The 14,360-nt window shown below is 44.6% G+C and overlaps 1 long non-coding RNA gene across 1 annotated transcript; it reads left to right on the plus strand.

Annotated features, from left to right (window-relative positions):
• The first annotated feature begins 385 nt into the window (after positions 1-385).
• LOC135306531 (uncharacterized) lies at positions 386-14,360 on the plus strand. The gene is made up of 4 exons (XR_010367337.1): positions 386-513; positions 917-2,928; positions 3,756-3,838; positions 9,130-14,360. It is a non-coding gene; the product is annotated as an uncharacterized LOC135306531 (long non-coding RNA).

Genomic DNA, 14,360 nt, shown 5'->3' on the forward strand with positions numbered 1-14,360 from the left:
TGCACCCAGGCAGGATTTGGAGAGGACTGAGACTGTGTGGCTGAGCCATCAGGCAGGGCTGGCAGGAGGTTGAGCTTTGCTTGGGGACACTTCAGGTGGACCCTGGGTTGCAGAGTCTCAGGAAAGGAAAGCTGCTCAGCAGAGATTTGCTCTCTGATGGATTTTGGCTGTCTCACACTGAGCCCATCTGTGCTCAAGTCAGGGAGCCCTGGCCAGGCACAGCACATAGGACACTGCTGGCAAAACACCACCTTTGCCCAGAGCGCTGCCTCCCTCACCCCAATTGTGGCTGGGCAGTTTCTGGGCACCTAGAGGAGAAGAAAATGCAGGTGGCAGGAATTTATCCCAGCTGTGCCCCCAGCTGTGTCCTATTACAGCAAGACTGATGGTATTTGCACTCATTAAAGCCCCAGGTCCCAGAGCCCTGAGCTTTTTAAAAACTAAGGTGTTATGTATGCTGAGAAAAAGCTTGAGAATTTGTCTAGTAGAAGATAAAACCCCAAAAACTGAAAGGTGAGGGAAATGAGCCCTTTATTTATTCTTAAATTATTTTTAAGAATACTCTTTTAAATTATTAATTATATTGAAACAAAATTTCAATGCTGTGATGTTTAGCACAGTTTAATGGGTTTGGTGGTCTAATTCAAGTAGTGGAGGTAGCTGTGCTCCCCCTCCCAGGCTGTCCTGGACTCGGTGTAGAGAGCAGCTGCAGAGGCTGATGCTGCCTCAGGGGAGCTGAGGGTCTGCAAGGGGCTCACTGCCACTGGGACAGCACTGGTGAGATGCAGGAGATGCTACCATCCTGCATTTGGCATCTCTTTCTGATGGTAGAAAGGGGAAGAATTTTCAGTTGTGTCTTGTGAGTCTGCAACTGTCTGTTTCAGGATTCTTGAGCTGAAGTTTTCACATTTCTCAGGTCCAGCAGCAACAGTATTTTGAAATAATGCAGCACTTCAGACATTTCTTGACCAATTGGAAAGGAAAGACACCATTCAGTTCACTGGGGTGAGCTGCTTTTGTTACTCCCTGACAAATTAAGTAAGAAGATTACAAAAAGTAGGAAAAAAATAATAGTAGGTGGATCCAAAATAAACAGATGCAAATAATTGTTTTTATTAACTGTTGCAAGAGGCACCCAGACCTTTCTCCAGCTCACAGAAGCACCAGCAGCTTTGGAAACATCAGCCTCCTCTGCCAACATCTAATTCCAATTAAATGCAATACTCACTTTCCTGGAAACAAGCCTGTTTTTCAAACCAAAGAAGCTGGAGGCAAAGTCTGAAACAAAACTGTCCCAAACATGTTTCAAAGTATTTAATTACACTTCTCAAAAGCTATTAAAAAGATTCTATGAAGCACTATCTAAAGAAATGAGATGCAAAATTGTTTATCATGTTCCTCAAATTTTGTTATTGTTACTGACAAGCTCTGTAAATTTACTAAATGGATGCAGAGAGAAGTAAAACACATTTTATGGCCAGAACAGGTACCTTACCCCTCTTGACCTGCTGGCCAATACAGATCTCTTCTGACCTTTGCACTGACTACTGTGATGTGTGTTTGACTATTTGTTCATTTCCCAGAATGGCAGGCAGGGCTTGAGGACAACAGCAGATAGAGAACCTGCCACCATCTGCAGTAATTACTTCCAGTTTATTAAAAAACAAAACAAAACAAACAAAAAAAACCCACCGAATTTTAATATGTCTAAGTTTAATTTCCAGAGTACAGAGAAAATCTGAACTGTCATAAAAGAACTTGTACAAGTTATCCCAAAAGAGAAAAAGTGAAAAATAAGGCCTTTAACATTCCTGCTTCCTTCTACCCCAGTAACAATGCAACAGATGGATTTGAAAAAAGAGGTTAAGAAGTGAGGGTAATAATTCCAAGTCTGGCTCACATATATCTCAGAAGTTTCTTAGTGTCAATGCAAAGTGTTCAAAGAACAGATTTGTTAAAACCAAATGGGCATTAAAAAGGTCAAGAAATAATTTAACATTTCTTCTGTTAAAAGATATGTAAAAGGTATGAGATCAAAATAAAAGGAAATTACTCTTATCTAGGCAACATACAGAATTCAAACCTGAAAGGACTGAAATAGTCTCAGTAAGGTCCAGCTTCCAGTGCAGTAAGTGAATTTCAATTGTTTTGACTGTAGCTTTCCCTTTTGGACCAACTAAATACATCTTTAATAATACCTAAAGTCTGTCAAAACATCCACCAGTACCCCAAGAAGGAGTGTATGCTGCTCACAGTCCTGTACTGGACATGCCCTGTGCTATTCTGTTTCTTCAGTCAAGTGGCTCCAGAAACAAAGCCAAATAAAGGCTGGGGAAGTGCAGTAGCTTCCATGAGATCAACTAGCATGAAATGGAAGCAAACATGGAATTTTTAGCATTTTGGCTCTGAAAAGGCAAGAAAGGTGCTGGTGTGCCCAGAAGCCTCTCTGTTTATTTTTGTGTTTAGCTGTATCAGTCTGAGATTGTGCCATTAAAGACAGTATTGACACACCAGAAGACGCCAACAGTGGTGCGACCTCTTTGCTGTAAGGTTGATTTTGTAACCTAGCACTGTTCCCCGCGCTGTTCTGTGCATGGGTGACGCACACAGAGCAGCCTCCTGTGAGGTCTGCTTGTGCTTTACCAGTACTGAGAGTATCCTCACATTTGTGGGTTCTCTGTAATGTTCATGCAGGGACAGCTCACTGCAGTGAATTGTGGGACGGAACACATCCATCATACATCATAGGAAGTTACTTGACCTGAGGAAGCAGACCTGAGGAACCCAAGGAAAATCTACTTGGGAGCTGCTTAAACAGGCCCAGTGTTGCACCAGAGACAAACATTTTCTTTCCTTTTCAGGCTCTCAGTGCTCCCTTCAATATTATTATTACTGTGAATATTTGTAAACAAAACTGCATTTTGAACTGTAAGCATGAAGAATTAAAAAGAGTGCTCAGTGACATGCTTCAAACTTCTTTAGCTGAAACTGTTTGCAAACTCTGCAAGAGCCCTAAATAACTCCAGCTAACTTACAACTGGATCTCTTTCACCCAAGTCAGTTTGTTTGGCTCTAGTGCAGAATGACTGACTGGTTTGGAGCCCCTTTTGTGAGGCTGACAGGAGGAGGTTTAGCTGAGGGATTTGTCCAATCCTGTGATTTTTTCATCTCTGATTTGCTATGCAGTCTAATGACTGTGCAGCTCTTGGTTACCCTGTAATTTGTCCCTCTGACGAGCCAGCCTGCCGTGTCAAAGCCGGCAGATGGTGCTCCCAGCTTGGCCTGCGGCTGGGCTGCGGCTCAGCACTCCTGTGGGAGAGGATCCCTGGATTGCAGGGGTGCAGGGAAATGCTGCTCTTCTAGACATGGCCATGTCCAGCACAGGCTGTGCACAAGAGCCAAGCTTAAAAATTCTCCTTTCCTCCTCCCTGTTTCTCCAGACCAAGTATCTTGAGGCCTCAGAGTAGGTAAAGTCCACAGATGAGTGTGACTGTTTGTGTCATGGCAGTGATGCTGCTGGTGGCTGTGCCCACAGCTGGAGGTCAGCAGTGCCATGGTGCAGCTGCCACCTGTGTGCTGCAGCACGCTTCCCAGAGCCAGCCACTGTGGTGGCCCATGAGACCTCTACCAACACCTGGCCTTAACTCAGGGATGAGCAGATGCTCCCCAGCTCTCAGCAGGAAGGTGGCTGTAAGGCTGTCAGCAGTATGCACAGATCTGTAACCACACTTTCTCACTGATGTGCCCCGTAACAGGTCCTGGGACAAACCCCAAGATCAGGGACCAGCAAATCTGGCTCAGCTCTTTGCCCTACAACAGCAATGGAAACTGCACTGGGGTAAGTCCAGTGAGGTCCTTCCTCTTTGCCTACAGCTGACTATCATGACTAACCTTCTGCATTTATCTGGAATGAGTCAGACCTGTAAAATCATGAGACCAGTTTGAAAATAATACACAGTGTGAGCTATTTGTGTCCAAGTCTTTAATGTACTCTTGGGGCTTGTTTCCTCTGGAAATGGCAGGGCTGGGAACAGGCTGTTCTCTTGTAAAAAGGCAAGTTGGGCTCCAGGCAATCGGACTTTCCAATGAACGCCCAATGTCATAAGGCTTGCCAGAAATTATGGGGATAGTGACACTGAGCAGGCATATAGGGCCTCTCTGTGTTGAGCAAAACTTGCTGAGTGTGGGTCCGGGCTGTTTGCCTGAGAGATCTCACAGGTTCGGTGTTTGTACATTAGAATACTGGATCCTTTTTGCTCTGTCCTTGGCCAAGAACTCCTCTTGGCCTTGCGTGTAATACTTGTTGCTACTCTTCACGTTGGGAGTGGCTGCATTTTAGTGGTGAACATCAGATCAGCCCATGGGGTGCGGTGGCTCCCAGTGAGCTGTAAGGAAAGCTGAATCATTTCCCCATAAAACTCAGGGTGCGGGATCTGGCTCCAGCTCCAGTGTTCCTTAGTGTCATCTGCATTGACTAGGACTATTTCTTTTGTCAGAATAGTGAGCCAGTCCCAATAAATGGTGATGATGATGATGATGATGAGCTTGGGGGCTGAATCAGGCAGCCAAGATGAAGAAACAGCTCCAAGATGGTCAGGATAAACTGGCACCACAAAATCTATCACCAGTCCTTTGAAAATGTCATTGCTGACAGAGCCACTATCAGGCTTTCTGTCACAATCTTAAACACAAAGCACTTTCAGTGATGGTTGTTGGAAAAATGTTACAGACTGCTGTTGGACAACCCTGACCCCTTTTACAACTGTCCCAAGAAAGAGGCATAAATAATAAAGCATCACTTTTGTTTGCCTGTTTGGAACAAGCCCCTTGGCTTTCATACTGCCAACCTGGACAAGGTTTCACCACTGATGTGGGCCACCACAAAGAGGTACTTTATTGAAGCACAACACTCTCTGAAGGAGATGTTTCTTTTCCCATCTAAAATGAACCAGATATTTCAGTTATAAGTTAAGAGCATGGTCTGTGTCCTAATCAAGATTTCCCCTGAGTCCTACAAACCACAGATGCAGAGAGTGAGGGAAAGAGAACTGTGGCTAGAAATAATAAGCTTCTTTTGAGTGCCAGTGTTGAATCACAGGTAGGACAGAGGGCTCTGTGCTGTCAGGTGCTGCTGAGGGGAGTCAATACATGGCAATAAACTTTTGGCTTGTTATTTTCATTTGTCACAACTGACAGCACTCAAGCCTACTTTGTATAAATCTTTTACAAAAAGTCATTCTTATCTCACCTCCATCACTGCAGCATCCCAGGACATGAGCTACTGAAACCTTTCAGTATAGTTATGAAGTGTCAGCTGTTGACTAGAGGCTGGTAACTGAGGCACGACATAGATAATGACTTGCCCAGACTCAGGCAGCCAAATGGTGTCTGAAATGGTACATCTGAGTTGAAAACCAGGATATAACCTGCTAATAGTGAGAAGAGGGAGCTGAGGGTGCCCATACAACAAATCACAGCTCAGAAGGAGGGTACCCTATAGCAGAAGATGCAAGAACATCCTGGCTTCTGCCAGAGGTTGCTGTGAGCTGAGATCCCAGTACACTGGGATGGCACTGCCTCAGGAGTACAGGAAGATTCTGTATAAAGTCAGCTCTTCCCAAACACTGGCATTTATATAGGGACCTGTATCTGGTGTCAGAATGAAAATCAACATCAACGTTTGCACTAGTTTCACATTAACATATGCAAAGTAGGAATGAGCCCTACTTTGTGGAGGACAAAGCATTCCTTAACATGAGAGAAGGTGGCAAAAAACCCCAACCACCACATTAGAAGACACTATTTATACAGTTTCTTTATACAAATGTTCATATTTATCCAGCACAGAGTGGTATTTTTTGGAATAATGTACTTTACATAGCTTTATCCTTACCCATCGCCTCTGTGAAAGATGAGCTAACTCCCAGACTTTGTGTTGTCAAATTGCACTACCTGTTTGGAGACAGAGTCCAACCTTTCCTCTCCTCAGTTTTGAGAAATATGGCAACATAATTCAGACTTCATGCCATCCGGGTGACCGAAGGGGAATCTAATTCAGACACATTGCGCCTGCAGTTCCCTGTCCGACTCCAGGGTGGCGATGCTGCCTCAGCTCTTACTCCGGCTAATAATGCACACTGTGCACTCCGTGAAGGGATTTTTTATTAGCACCACTGGGTGTGCTGAAAGATGATTGCTTACAACCGCAGTCTGCCTGTTTTTGCTACATCTGAAGCCTTGCATGTAGCTGCTGCAACAGCCCTTACCTGCCCATGGATTGTAACCAGAGGAAGAACAGAGTGTCCTAAGAAATTACATGTCTTGTTTCTGGGATGCTTTTTATTATGAGTATTTACAGATAGTGTCAGTCATTGGTAGTTGGTTATGCTAAGAAGAGATAACAGATCCCACCCAGGACACAGGCTCTTCTAATTCCAGCTCAGCCTTTGATCATGGATAAATTATTCCTCTTTCACATTCCTCAGTCTCTCTCCCCATTCAAATGTCTATTTAGACTCTAAGCTTTTGGAGACAGTGGGTGTCTCATAGCGTGGAGATACAGAATGTAGTACTGATACTGTACAGCACCCAGAACAATGGAGACCTTGATCTTGATGGCAGCCTTCACTCATTATCTTAAAGAAGCATCCAAGTCTATATTTGAATCAATATGAACAATCCTTTGGCCATACTGACTCCAAATCAGACACATGATAAGAAGTGACAGAGAAAACTGTGTATGTAAAACCATTTTATGTCTTTGAAATGACTGAAGATGTAACTTTTGCAGTGGGAGTGGAGGTGGGTGCCCTCCAAGTGGCAGCGCTGCACCTCAAACACAATGTATGTGCCATTTCCATTGCCTGCTAGAAGCTTTCTTCTGAGTAGGGAAAAGAAATTAATTCCAAGTCTTGGATCCCAAAGGGCAATTTTGTAGCAATTGTGGCTCTCTGCAGGGAGCAGCTCCTTAGAGAGCTGAGTACTATACTGGCACCAGAGAAGGAACTGGTACCTCTGTTAAAAGGGAACACTCTACCCTCCGAAGAGAGAGCAAACACTCAGGTTTGAGGAGACTGGACCCTCCAGCCCTCCAGTCCCTTTTGCATTTTTAAGTACATGCTAGAAACACTACAGGAGACAGGAAGCATCAGTTCTTAAGGAAAACTTTATTTTGACTAAAAACATCTCAAAGGACATTTTAATGGGGAGGTTTTGAGCATAAGTAGTGTGAGGACCATTAATAGTGTTTCATCGTCACTACGAGAGTGAACTTCCCATCTTGTGTGGCGGAAGAGCAGACCCCACAGTGTACCTCGCCTCCAAGAGCATGTCTTCCAGCTTTGCTGGGCTCCAAGGAGCAGATCTGTGTGCAGCCATTACCAGACAGTTTATTTCATTGGTGTACTACTACCTCTCTTAACCAAGACATCAATCAGTCATTCAAAAGGTCTGGTAGTGCTTCCTTAGGCCACTTTGGTGCCTTATGTGTCTACTCCACCCCAGCTCAATAGAACATATCCACACTGTTCAGGATCCTCCTGGCAACGCTAGGCATACCAAAGCAACGGTGAACTTCTGTTCCTCATTAGCCAGCCACTTTCTAATCCAAGCCTTGCTATTTTTATCCAGTTCAGATTTCTTCACTCCTTTATTAGATAAATAATGTGGCAATCTCTCAAATGTCTGGCCAAAGGCAAAGCAGTTTGCAGTCATTTCTGGCCGTACTGCCAGAAATCAAATGGCATCTTGCTTGCTAAGCTGACCCCAGTGACAAGTTCTCCTCTCAGAGGAATCTGGGTATCAGGACTCTATCAGCATTTCCACTAAGCTAGGGGTCTCTTCCCCCTTCTCTCCCAAAACAACTGCATGAATGATGTAGTAGAGGAGAATTCAGCAGCACCCTACCATGTCCACCATCTTCCCAAACACCAAAACAGTAAGTGCCTTATGTGCCTCAAGGGAGATTATAGGACCTCCAAAAATCACTCAGTCCTCTGAGATTTCTACCCTCGATGTTGCAACAAATGGGAACAGTGTCCAGTGCCCTGTCCTCTTGTGACCTTATCCCAGTGTGCCCTAAATGTGATGCCTCCTTGAGAGTTGAGTGACTCTTCTGGCTTGGACCACCAGCAGATACAGCTGGGGCTTCATCTGAGGGGTGTCAAAGCACACACATTCAATAATATAATAACAGGGAGAAGGTGGCCCCAAATATGTTGTTTGTTGCATCAGCTAAATGCTAATCTGGAGCTGGTTTTCCTCCCACTTTGCTGGGCTATCTTGACAGAACAAGAGCCAGAATTCCTGAGGAACTAGCAATTACTACCTAGTTTCCAAGAGCAAAACTCAGAAAACATCTTAAAAAAAACCCACTAAAACAAAACCAAAGCAAAACAAAAAACCCCAGTCATAAGAATCTCTGGTTTGTGAAAAATAAACAGAGTCCCTCCCCTCTGAAAACTCTGCTTCACACTGTCTTTGGTAGGATTTCCAAAATCTCCTGTATATAAAAGCCTTGGGCTGGGTGTCCTTTATGCAAGGCTAAGATGGTGGATCATTCCCTTATGGTCAGTCAAATATGTTAATAAATATCTTTCAGGCCTAGTTAGGGGCTCAGCCTGTGCATTTTAAAGTTTGTACTGAAAGAAGCACAAGGTGGTAACTACTCTGCTGAAAAAAGGTAGACTGACCCCCACTGAACCCCAGCTATGCCTTATCCCTTCTTTCAGGTGGGGGCATTTCTAGGGAATAGAGAGCACCTGAGCAGGTGGACTTTCCTATAAAAGGAGACTATGGGGGTAGAATGTCTGGAAGACCAGGGGATGTGGGTATGTAGGGTATTGATGACATATGCTAGGGAAAGTGTGGGTTGCAGTAAAACTGTAATGCAGGTTTAGAGATTAAGCCTCAGAAATTCAGTGGTTTGGGCCATTGTTTAAGGCTGGTAAAGCAGCTGCTAGAGAAAAGGGGAAACAGATGAATTTGAATACTACAAATAATAACTGGTAGTATGGAGGGGAAGGGGAGCAAAGCAATGCATGGTCTGCTCTCAAGGAGGGAAGCATACTTGGCTGAGCAGAGACCTATCTTTTTTAATTCTCCCTTGTTTCTGTCTCTTTTCTGTATTAGGTATGCCCTGGATAGCTTAAAGGACACTTCACCACTCTGATACTGAGAGCCTGAAGCAACCCCGAGGCCACAGAGCCTATAAATGTTTCTGAGGGTTCAGGGTCTCCTGCTGTTGTAGAAAGCAGTGTCCTTGTCCCTAGCCTAAGATGCAATGAAGGCTTGTGAAAGTCTCTCTTCTGATGATATGGCAGTCTGACCTCCCATGTGGCCTTTCTCTACTTAGTGTTGGGATATCATCAGGGTCTAGAAGTTTATTAATTACTTCTGGGGACAGAGCTGCTATTTTAAGTGCCTTTGTTCCCTCTTCCAGAGGCACAGGAAAGCTAAGCTCTGAACATCTTAATCGTTCATTGTAGGCTCTTCCCTCTGCCAGAGCAGGTCTGCTGTGGGATCTCTTTGGGCAAGCCAGGAGTATTTCTCAGCTGATGACCTCTCAGATATTGGGGTGGAGGGGCAGAGCTCCAGGAGTTGCCATCAGAGGTGCTGGAGACTGAGGCCATCCTCGGATGAGGTTTGTCACTCACCTGCTATCTTGGTTGGGTGATGTCATCCTTAGTGAAGGTTGGTGTGCTGGCAGTGCCTGCTCAGGACATTTCACTGAAGTAACCCCTTGTTCCTCACATGTCAGAGAGTGTGAGGGTGCATCAAAGAGCCATTTGCCTGGCACCACTCTTATCTGAGGGTCACTGTTCTCAGGTTTCTGTGCTCAGCCAAAGATTTGGCAACTCCCTAGTGTTTGTAGCCAAACAGAAAATCTGGCACTTTTGTTAGTGTGACCATGTCCCTGCAGTGGTTGACAGAAACTGGTCTGAGGGAAAATGAGCGTTTGATCTTCAAACAGTGTCCATTGGGACCCCTACTAGATCTCAACAGCTATCATATCTCTGATATCTGAAAAGGTATTGAGCTGAAAGGCTACCAGTGGCTATACCCCTTTCATCACTAGGCAAATAAACAGTTTGCAAATCTTTTCATAATTTATTGATGTGAATTTTTTGTAAAGGCTTTTGGGCCTGCAATTGACTTTTTCCTTCATTTGAGAAAAGATCTTAATCAAGATTGCAGAATCAAATAGGACGTGGATGGTTCAGACCCAACTGCTCTGCCAAGCCTCTGGCCATACAGGATAGGTGCAGTTATTCCTTTAATGGGTGCAGCAGGATCACAGGCTGCAGCAGGGGTTTGTTGCATAGAGCTAGGTGCAGTGGGGATTAGTAGTTCTTGTGAAGAAGGAACAGCAAGATATGGAGGATATGGAAGAAGTTGCTCAGCTGATCAGTGGCAGAGTGTGAATGAGCTCCAGTTCATGTTTTATGCATCAGGCGAAAAAAAGCAGATTTTTAAAATTCTCATTAGACTTTTACAGGGGTAAAGGGGAGTTGGAAATTTCTGCCCTATTGATGGAGAAGCTGATATGCTCACCATGTTGCATACAGAGCCAGGCCAGACACATTTCTCTGAGGCGAAGGAATTGATGTAACTGGGGTTTCACTTGAGTAGAGGTATAAATTATCTCATACAGGTTCCCTTGCTTTGTAATTAATTTAAGTCCTAAAGTGATGGGATTTAATCTTAGTGTTCTTGCTGGCTCCCCTCTGGCATTTCTGGCAATATAGCCTTGGAGAACTCTCACTTGATACCCTAAGGCTTTCTAAATGCCACAAGAGGTGACATCTGTTTAGGTTGCTGGCAGCAGCAGTGGGGAAGCTTTAGAGGGCACTGGAACCATGCCATCGGCTGCCTTACTTGCTGGTGCACGGGAAGAGGTAAAGGCATGTTGCATTCTGAAGCTGGGAGGCTTCTGCTAGAAGTGTGGGGATTTGACAATGTTTTGGCACTGGTAGAGAGGATTAGAAATCAGTTCCTGTAGCTCTACAGGTGCTTACACCCCAAAGGCTTTCCTTAAAGTCTGAGGCAGAAGTGGAAGAAGCAAAGCTAAGCAAAGTTTTCAGGACTGTCTCAGCAGGATTGATATCACCCATTTCACACAGATGAAAGAGATTAGAGGAAAAAGGAAAGCAAGAATTGAGAACATTGAGTGAGTAAAAATTCATGACTAATATAATTAAAGCATAGCTGAGCCAGCTCATTGTCCCAGTTCTTCGATCACACACTATTTGGCTTCTTTCACTTGAGCACAAATCCAACAGCTGTAGGCAGTGTGTAGGCTCAGGAGGTCCCACAGCCTGGGGGGTCTTCTTTTGCCCTCAAAATGAGGTGCTGGGCACAAAAGCAAACATTTCATTATCTGCCCATGCAGGCAGGTGACAGTGGGAAGTCAGCTGCTGATTGCAAATGTTTGCTGACCACAGCTTGCCAGCTCCAGCTGCCAGCACCCAGAAAGCTCTCAAAGCCAGAACCTCATCAGTGATAACAATGGTGGGAGAGGGGAAACACTGGAAAAACTCTGTTGTATGTCTTAATAAATCATAATGCTGCTGATATTAGTGTGCTGGTACTGAAGGAGTTACTGGAGGCAATAAGTTCATCAAGCAGGAAGTTTTGCTTGAATGGGCATGAGCTAGGACTGTGCTTGTGCACACTTGAACATCAGGTGTGCATGAGGGATTTCAGTGATCGGGCTGAAGCAGCACCAGAATATCCGGAAGGACATTTCATCTGTCAAAGCTTTTGTTTCTTTAGTTTAATCACTCTCATCATGTTTTGGACAGAGGGTTTTGAAAATATAACCTAGTGGCAAGAGACTGCATTTGATTCTCATCTTTGCCATGAATGCTCTGGGCTGCCTCTTGCAAGGCAGCTCTGTGCCTGTATTTGTAGATGGGGATTTTGCCTCTTGGGTTATAGACTCTCTCTGGGGAGGAGCTGCAAGATTGTGCGATCTGCTCAAACCTTTCAGTACTTACCTGGAAGGAGTGCTTCACAGAAGGTGAGGTTATTGGTAGTTATTAAAAATAGAGGTCCAGATATAATCTGGCTGTTCTTCTATAGCATCTTCAAAACATCTGCTGCTGGCTGTGGTTAGTCAGAGGATACCTTTGGTCTGACAAAATAAAGCTAGTTTTGTTGCAATAGGTAGTCAAACAACCTCACATTCTTTTTATAGATGGAAAAATCTGGCTGTTGCTTAATTGGAGGTACAAACTTCAGAGCCCTGGAGAGATGGGAATGCAGATTAGCTGGAGGGAGATTGAAAGGGAGGCTTATTAAGATAAATTGTCAGAGGTCTCATTTATTTGCAGCAGTGTGACTTCCAACACTTGTTACTTTTCTGCTTTAGAAGTGATGAGTTTGCACAGATTCTCTGGACATCTGTGGAAGCCACAAGGCATGTGGAGATGCTTTAGTAAAACAGCAATGCCCATGTTTGCAGAGTGACTAAGTGGCAGAGTTGGGTCTGCCAGTTCATGGTCCCCAGCCATGCATTGAAGCATGAAGGGAAGACAACATGTGGGTGATGGAGCACAAAGCACTTAGCTGGTTCTTACGTGGGACCTTCTCCTTTTGAACAGATCTTGCCCTTAGAGACATGCACGTGGTTCCTGTCAAGTCCCTCCACAGGGCTGAATTTGACTGAATATACAGCCAAATACATAATTTGGCTGAAAATGGCTGAATTTCCTGTAGGATATTTCTGAGGGAGGAACATGTTCCCCACAGACACTAATTCTCTCTGGCAAACAGTAGCATGTGTTTCATTGGGCTTTCCACAAACCATTTCATGGTTTGTTTCATCACAGAAGCTGTCCTGTGCTAGCACTGTCTGTCCTAGCTGGATCTGCAGGTGCCACCATGAAGAGTTATGCGTGCCACACTCTCTTTAACATGTTTTTCCCAAACAGGTAGTATAAGGTCCTATTTTCTTTGATATGGAATACTCTTGGGGGAAAACTCAGATCACAACTGCTATTTCTTAAAATATCTTTTATTCATTAGCTGCTGTTAATAGAATCAAGGTGTTATTAGTAAAGCAGATAACTATTCACACACAACATCACTCATTCATGTTCACTCATTAGCAGGAGCAGCCATTAGAAGGCCAATCCCAATGTGAATGCTTGGAAGCAGAAGGTCATCCTGACTCACCACTGCCTTCTGGGCAGGTCTTTAGAAATTCCTTCAGAGGGCACTTTGTTTCACCACCTGCATACATAACTCTGTATTCTTAATCTGTGTAGAGCAGCTGCTGCCCTCCTGGGTGTGATCCAAGTTATACAACCTGTTGCAGGTTCTAATGTGTGCTGGCAGCCTTGCAGAGCATTAAACACTGGTGGTCTAAGTTTATAATTTCTTGCAAATTCATGAGGATTAGTTATCTCTGAAGCTTATCAGCCCCTAGGAAACTTTCACATAATATCTTTTAGCATATATATGTCTTGACTTCATCCTGTAATATTTCCTGGTAACTATTTCCCCATCTGAATCTATAGAAGCATACAAACTTGTACAAAGGGGGCTTCTATGATACCAGGAGATAGTATTTAATTAGGGTGGTGGTAAAACATGTATGTCCTCTGCAGAAAATGTGATACTGTGGCCTAAAGTGGGCTCAAATTCATTTGGAATAAGCTGGACGGAGACCAGTAGTTGGGCACACTGATGCTGTCATCTTCCCATGGATGGAGTTGACATTTACTTACTCCAACTGGTTTAAGAGCCTGTATGTGACACAGAAAGACTCTCTGCCACAGCTCCTCTTCATGTTCTGCAGGCTGCTTGGGGTTCCTCTGGTGATCCAGCTCTCTCATACATGGAGCAGTGACCTCCTCTGACAGCTGTGCCCAGCATGGTGAAGAACAGAGTTCCCTGCAGACCCTAGGAGGGTTAGGGAGGAGCAGTGTAATTGTGTAGCACCCAGTAGACACCAATTTACATCTCTGCCCTATATGGGAACTTACCAGAGCAGGATGGCCCAAGCTTTCAAACCAGGAGAGAGCTCTGTGGGATCCCAGCCATACGGCATGCAGTGCTGGTTACTCATGAACAGGTTTGCTTGGGGCTTTCCTATGCGAGTGGCTAATGGGACAGTCTGCTCCTTTAGCAGGTCTCAGTCTGGCTCCTCTTTGAGCACCACTGGCTCACACTGGTGCCTTTGCTAGTGCTCCTGGTTGGCTTTCAGATGAGTCTTGGTCTTCTGCTGTTGAAACAAAAAACCCTATTCCTGGCTGCACAGCAAGCATCTCCAAAGTCTGAGCTGTAGATGGTGTAGAGCTGGCCAGCCTGAATGTAAAGCCAGCAGTTAGCCTGGAGAAAGAATTATTACCATCTTG

Source organism: Passer domesticus, chromosome 8 (genome assembly GCF_036417665.1).
Source record: "Passer domesticus isolate bPasDom1 chromosome 8, bPasDom1.hap1, whole genome shotgun sequence".
Taxonomy (NCBI): Eukaryota; Metazoa; Chordata; class Aves; order Passeriformes; family Passeridae; genus Passer; species Passer domesticus.